This window comes from Hemitrygon akajei, chromosome 25, assembly GCF_048418815.1.
Source record: "Hemitrygon akajei chromosome 25, sHemAka1.3, whole genome shotgun sequence".
NCBI lineage: Eukaryota > Metazoa > Chordata > Chondrichthyes > Myliobatiformes > Dasyatidae > Hemitrygon > Hemitrygon akajei.
Window position 1 is genome coordinate 43,452,792 of NC_133148.1, and position 6,872 is coordinate 43,459,663.

Genomic DNA, 6,872 nt, shown 5'->3' on the forward strand with positions numbered 1-6,872 from the left:
TCAAAAAGTTTCAATGAGATCCCCCCCTCATCCTTAAGTCCAGTGAGTACAGACCTAGAGCCATCAAAAGTGGTTTTGTTAACCCTTTCATTCCCAGAATTATCCTTACGAACTGCCTTTGGACCCTCTCCAATGCCAGCACATCTTTTCCTAGATGGGGAGCCCAAAATTGTTCACAATACTCAAGGTGAGGCCTCACCAGTGCCATATAAAGCCTCAGCATCATATCTCTGCTCTTATATTCTAGACCTGTTGAAATGAATGCTAACATTGCATTTGCCTTCCTCACCATCGACTCAACCTGCAAATTAACTTTTAGGGTGCTCTGCACAAGGACTCCCAAATACCTTTGCATCTCAGATTTTTGGATTTTCTCCCTGTTTAGAAAATGGTCCGCACATTTATTTCCACTACCAAAGTTCATGACCATGCATTTTTCAACATTGTATTTCATTTGCCACTTTCTTGACCATTCTCCTAATCTGTCTAAGTCCTTCTGTGGCCTATTTGTTTCCTCACAGTACCTGCCCCTCTACCAATCTTCACCTCATCAATCTTTGTAGGGGTCCAAGGCAGAAAAAAAAGGTTGGGAATCCCTGAAGTAGAAGGCTGTCCCTTTAGAACAGGAAAGAAGATAAATTTCTTTAGTCATTGGGAATCTGTGGAATTCAGAGCCACAGACGGCTGTGGAGGACACGTCTTTGAATATATTTAAAATTGAGGTTGATAGGTTCTTGATTAGTCAGAGATGCAAACGTTCTTGGGAGAAGTCAGGAGAATGAGATTGACAGGGATAATAAATCATATTTATTTGTTGGCTATGAACACAAATGGTGTAGTTCACAGTGTGTTTTGATTTCCACATGATGTATGAATATGTAAAGGAATCTGAAATGGCGGAGCAGACTTGGTGGGCAGAATGGCCTAATTTTGCTTGCAAGTCCCATGGACATGTTTGTTTCATCATCACCATCTTCATTCCCTCCTTTCCCAACTTAATGAGTTCTGGACCCGGCTTGACAATGATATCTTTCATCCTTAAGCTGTAGTGTCAAATTTCAAAGTTCAAAGTACATTTATGATCAAAGTATGCATATCTTATACAACCGTGAGATTTGTCTCCTAACAGGCAGCCACAAAACAAAGAAATCCAAAAGAACCCTTTTAAAATCGACTGTCAGGCCAAAAACAAACCGCGCAAACCATAAACAAAGAGTTTCAAAAACACGAGAAAATCTGCAGATGCTGGAATCCAAGCAATACACCCAAAATGCTGGAGGTCTCAGCAGGCCAGGCAGCATCTGTAGAAAAGAGTAAACAGTTGAGGTTTCGGCCCAAGACCCTTCATCAGGACTGGGGAAAAAAGATGAGAAGTTAGAGTAAAAAGGAGGTGGGGAGGGCAGGAAGAAGTACAAGGTCGTAGGTGATCAGTGAAACTGGGAGAAGGGGAAGGGTGAAGTGAAGAGATGGGAAGTTGGTTGGTGAAACAGATAAGGGGCTGGAGATGGGGGACTTTTTCCATGGTCCCTGAGTTCTGCAGAGAGCCAAATAAATGTGAGGAGCTCAAGCTGAACCGGCCCAACCCTCACTTCCAGCTCCAACACCACGATGTTTTCAATCTAAACTGCCGCCCAAACATTGGGTTCAGTTGTTTTGATACGCTCTGGGGCCTAGACCCCACTGCCTCAATTTGTACTGTACCTGACTTTTCAGATTCGGTCTGGCGCTTAAATCTTCATCCCAGCATTGTGCTTAGTCACTACAAAACGCTCTGGGGCTTGAATCTCAGTGCCTTGATTTGGCTTGTACCCGACCTCTCTGATTTGGAACAGTGCTTGAATTGATCAAACCTCAGGTCTTCCTCGCTCTCTGCAATGGTCCCACTGTTTTGTTTTGCCTCAGTTCTGCCACATCGAACTGCCTCCAAATGGAAGGTACAGACTATTGCTTGCAATGGTCATTTGGCAGAAAAAAGAGTGAATAAAAAAGTTTTTAGCTGTTTTCCTTGTTTCATTAGCCACCAGCCAGAAGTTGCTGAGATTCACCAGCACTATTTTAAACTGTGATTATGTAACTTGGAGAAAAGTTTCTCAGCCTATCTGAGTTAATGAAACATGACTGAACAATCCCTCCCTGATCAGCACCTGCTACTCCCCCAATAATGCCGTGCTTCTACATGCTAACACCATCTGGAAGAAATTGTCAAAGGTGCACGTAGGAGTAGAAAAAGGTTATAATGTTCTCGAAAGCACATCAAGTACTGGGAGCTGCTTTTTCTCCAGGAGTACTGGTCGTATGATTTTCACGAATAAGGTACTGGCGGTGGAGAGCGTGATCGTGCGGTTCCTTATTGGCCTAGTAGCATGTGTGAGGAGAATTCGCTTCAGGGTCTAGCATATACATGTTTGGAAACTAAACTTGTGTGTGCCAAAGTGAGTATACATTTTAGTTAAGATGAGATGTATTTATTCCTGTTTTTGATTTTGTGTATAAGGTATTCTAATGTTGTTTGTTAGAATTCTAATATTGTTTGTTAGAATTGCCACTACCATATTGGTTTTGTATATTTTTGTTTCATTTATTTTTATACTGCACACGTAACTAGTTGATACACAAATATGTGGATAGAAATAAAGCTGAGATTGTAACAGTAGGAAGTGTGTTTTTTAAATTCATATGGTTGTTTAAATTTTCATACCCACTTTCTGCATTAAAACAACTAAAACAGAAACCCGAAGAACTATTTGTTGTCCTGAGTGTGTATTTTTCCCAGGCTACAAAACATGTAAAAAATTCAAGGTAAAATATATTATCAGAATACATACATGTCACCAGATACAATCAGACAGTGATGCAGCCTGTCAGAATGCTCTCCAAGGTATACCTGTAGAAGCTCTTGATTATTTTTGGTGACAAACCAAATCTCCTCAAACTTCTAATGAAATGTAGCCACTGTCTTGCCCTGTTTATAGCTGCATCGATATGTCGTGACCAGGTTAGATCCACAGAGATCTTGACACCTAGGAACTTGAAACAGTACAGTGCAAAGAGGTAACATTACTATAAATCACAAAATATATAAAAAGTAATATTGAGATAGCATTCATGGGTTCATGGACCATTCAGAAATCTGATGGCAGAGGGGAAGAAGTTGTTTTTGAATCATTGACTGTGGGTCTTTATGCTCCCGTACCTCCTCTCCAGTGGTAGTACTGTATTCTGAGTATCCTTAGTGAGGGATGCTGCCTTCTTGAGGCAGCACCTCCTAAAGATGTCCTTGGAGGACGGTAGGGTTCGAACTGAGGAATTTATAACTCTCTGCAGCCTCTTTTGATTCTCTGCAAAAGGCAGTGATTCAGCCAGAATGCTAACCATAGTCTATCTGTCAAATTTCCAAGAGTCTTTGGTGACGTTCCAAACCTCCTCCAGACAGCATGTCATCTTCATGATTGCATCAATGTGTTGAGCCCAGGAGAGACACTTTGAGATGTTACTGCAAGAATAAAAAGACCCTGATATAGTTATATACAGTAGCCAGGATGTGGGGTACAAATAACAATGGGAGATAGAAAAGGCATGCGAACAGGGCAAAATTATGATGATGATGGGGGATTTCAATATGCAGGTAGATTTAGAATAGAGATGAAGAAGAATTTCTTTAGAAAGAGGGTGGTGAATCTATGGAATATTAAAAGTATATTTAAAATGGCGGTTGATTAGATCCTTGATTAGTTAGGGCGGCAAAGCTTACAGGGAGAAGGCAGGAGAATGAAGCTAAGAGGGAAAATATATCAGCCATGATAGAATGGTGGAGCGGACTTGATGGGACAAATGGTCTAAATCTGCTCCTATGTCTTATGGTCTTATTGTTTTAAGTACAGTCTGACCAATGCCCTATAAAGACTCAACATTACATCTTTGCTTATATATTCCAGTTCTCTTGGAATGAACACTAACATTGCATTTGCCTTCCTCACCAACAATTCAACCTGCAAGTTAATCTTTAGGGAATCCTGCACGAGAGCTCCCAAGTTTCTTTGCACCTCTGCTTTCTCCCCACTTGAAAATAGTCTACACTGGTCTACTATGGTCTGCCAAAGTGCATGACCATACTGTACTCTACGCTATGTTCCATTTGCCACTCCTTTGCCGATTCTCCGAATCTGTCTCAGTGCTTCTGCAGTTTCCCTGCTTCCTCAACGCTACCTGGCCCTCCATCTATCTTTGTATCATCTGCATACTTGGCCACAAAGCTGTAAGTTCCAAATCACTGGTATACAACATGATAAGTATCTGTCTCAAAACTGACCCCTGTGGAACACCACTAATTACCAGCAGCCAACTAGAAGAGGACCCCTTTATTCCCACTCTTTGCCTCCTGCTAGTCAGCCAATCTTCTGCCCATACTAATATCTTATCAGTAATACCATGGGCTCTTATCTTGTTTGGCAGCTCAGTTAAGTGCTGGAATAAAATGAACCATATTTCCACTGGATGTACGGCACTTAGATTTCTAGAAGTTAATTAATAAAATACTACTTGTAAAGTTACTGCAGAAAATTCTAGATTAGTATGTAGGAGATAGCAGGAAATGGAAAGTACATTGAACTTGTTATTTTCTGTTTGACAATGAGTCTCAGGAACAGGTGCTGGTGCTTTAGCTTCTTTAGCCCACTGCATCATGGCTAAAACCCTTCCCATCAATGAGCACATCCACATGGAGTGTTGTTGCAGGAAAGCAGCATCCATCTTTAGAGTCACCCCCACACAGGTCATGGTCTCTTCTCACTGTTGCCATTAGGAAGAAGGCAGAGGAGCCTCAGGACCCACACCACCAGGTTCAGGAACAGTTATTATCCCTCAACCATCAGGCTTTTGAATTAAAGGGGATAACTTCACTTGCTTTGTCACCGAAATGTTCCCACAACCTATGGATTCACTTTCAAGGACTCTTCATTTCACATTCCTGATATTTATTGTATGCTTGCTTATATATTTATTTTTTTATCTATTCATTCATCTATCTATTTCTTTCTTTTTGTATTTACAGTTTGTTGTCTTTTGCACACAGGTTGAACACCCTGCTGGTATGGTCTCTCACTGATACTATTATGGTTATTGGATTTAATGAGAATGCCCATAAGAAAATGCATCTCAGGGTTATATCTGTTGACATTATGTACTTTGATAATAAATTTACTTTAAACTTTGATCAAGTTATACAAATGAAGGTATTGTTTGCTAAATGAAGGGAAGGTATTGTTGCTAAATTTGCAAATGGTAGGAAATTTAGTTAAAAAAGCCAAAGGTAGATGTAGTGTGTTTTGTAATTGGGTACAAAAATATAAAAAGATATCCATTGAATTCATTTTGTGTGTTTGTTTGTTTTTATTTTATTTAGAGGTACAGTGCGGAACAGCCTTTCTGGCCCAATGAGCTGTGTTGCCCAGCAACCCACCTATTTAACACCAGCCTAATCACAGGAGAATTTACAATGACCAATTCACCTACTAACCGGTAGGTCTTTGGAGGGTAGTAGGAAACCACAGCACCCTGAGAAAACCACACACTCACAGGAAGAACGTAGAAACTTTCATACAGAGAACGCAGGAAATGAACTCTGAACTTCGACAACTCGAGTTGTAATAACGTTTTGTGAACCTCTGCACTACCATAATGCACAGCTTCTATCTCACTGTTATCAGAGACATCTTGTACCATAATGATATATTCTTGTTCTCACATTCTACCTGCTCTTGCTCTTTAGATGTCCACCTGCACTGCTCTCTCTCCATTACTATGCATGAAAAAGTTAAATTTGCCTCCTCCTTGGTATATGCTAAAATGTGTAACACAAACTGGAAGTTTGAAAGAGAAAATGTTGTTAGTCTGGGATGTGGGAAAGTTCTGAGAAAGTCCATACAATGCAATCTACAGCAATATTTTGAGAACTTAGTGTTACAACCGGTCTACAGCCTTGAGTGTAGATAATGGTGAGATAACGTTTGTCTGGACCAGCACTGGGATAAATGTTATGATATATGTGAAGGGGTCCTGAAGAGTATGAAAAGAGGCAATTTCTTTGTGCAAGGTGGGGATCTTTTCTTAGACTGGGTTGTGACCAGTGCTAAAAGTTGGAGATAAAGACAAGGAGATAGAGAGAGACAACTGATTGGAGTACTGTGCAGATGCAGTAGAAGCGCTCCCACACAGGTCCAGCTAAGAGTTTTAAAAGGCAAGAAGCTTTTTCAGCAGGAGTCATTGATTTGAGTGCTGTGCAGGTGCAGTAGAACTGTTCCCATACAAGTCCAGTGAAGTCTCCATAAAAGAGCGGTTCCGTCTAGTGTAGCGGTAATCATGGGAGTGGTCTGAGTCAGAGTGGTAAGGCTTTGTTTCAACAGAGCTTCAGCAAGAACAGGCAGAGGCAAGGTAAGTAGGTAAGTTCATTCCTTATTTCATATTTATTTTTTCTTATTTAGCTCTTGAGAGAATAGGCAGTATGTCTACAGGGCCAGTGTTCTGTTCTGAGTGTCAAATGTGGGATTTCGGGAGACTACCAGCCACATCTACACCGGTTGCATCGAGATGTAACTCCTTAGAGACCATGTTTAGGAACTGGAGTTGTAGTTTGATGACCTTCAGCTTGTTAGGGAAAGGAAAGAGGTGACAAACAGGAGCTACAGGGAGGTATTCACCCAAGGCTCCAGGAGACAGATAAACAAGTGACTGTCAGGAGAGGGAAGGAAGAACTTCACACAGTGAAGAGAACCCCTGTGGTCATTCCCCCTCAAGAATAAGTACTCCATTTTGAGTACAATTGTGGGGGGGGGGGGTGGAGGAAGCCACATTGGCTGTGCCTCTGGCACTGAGTC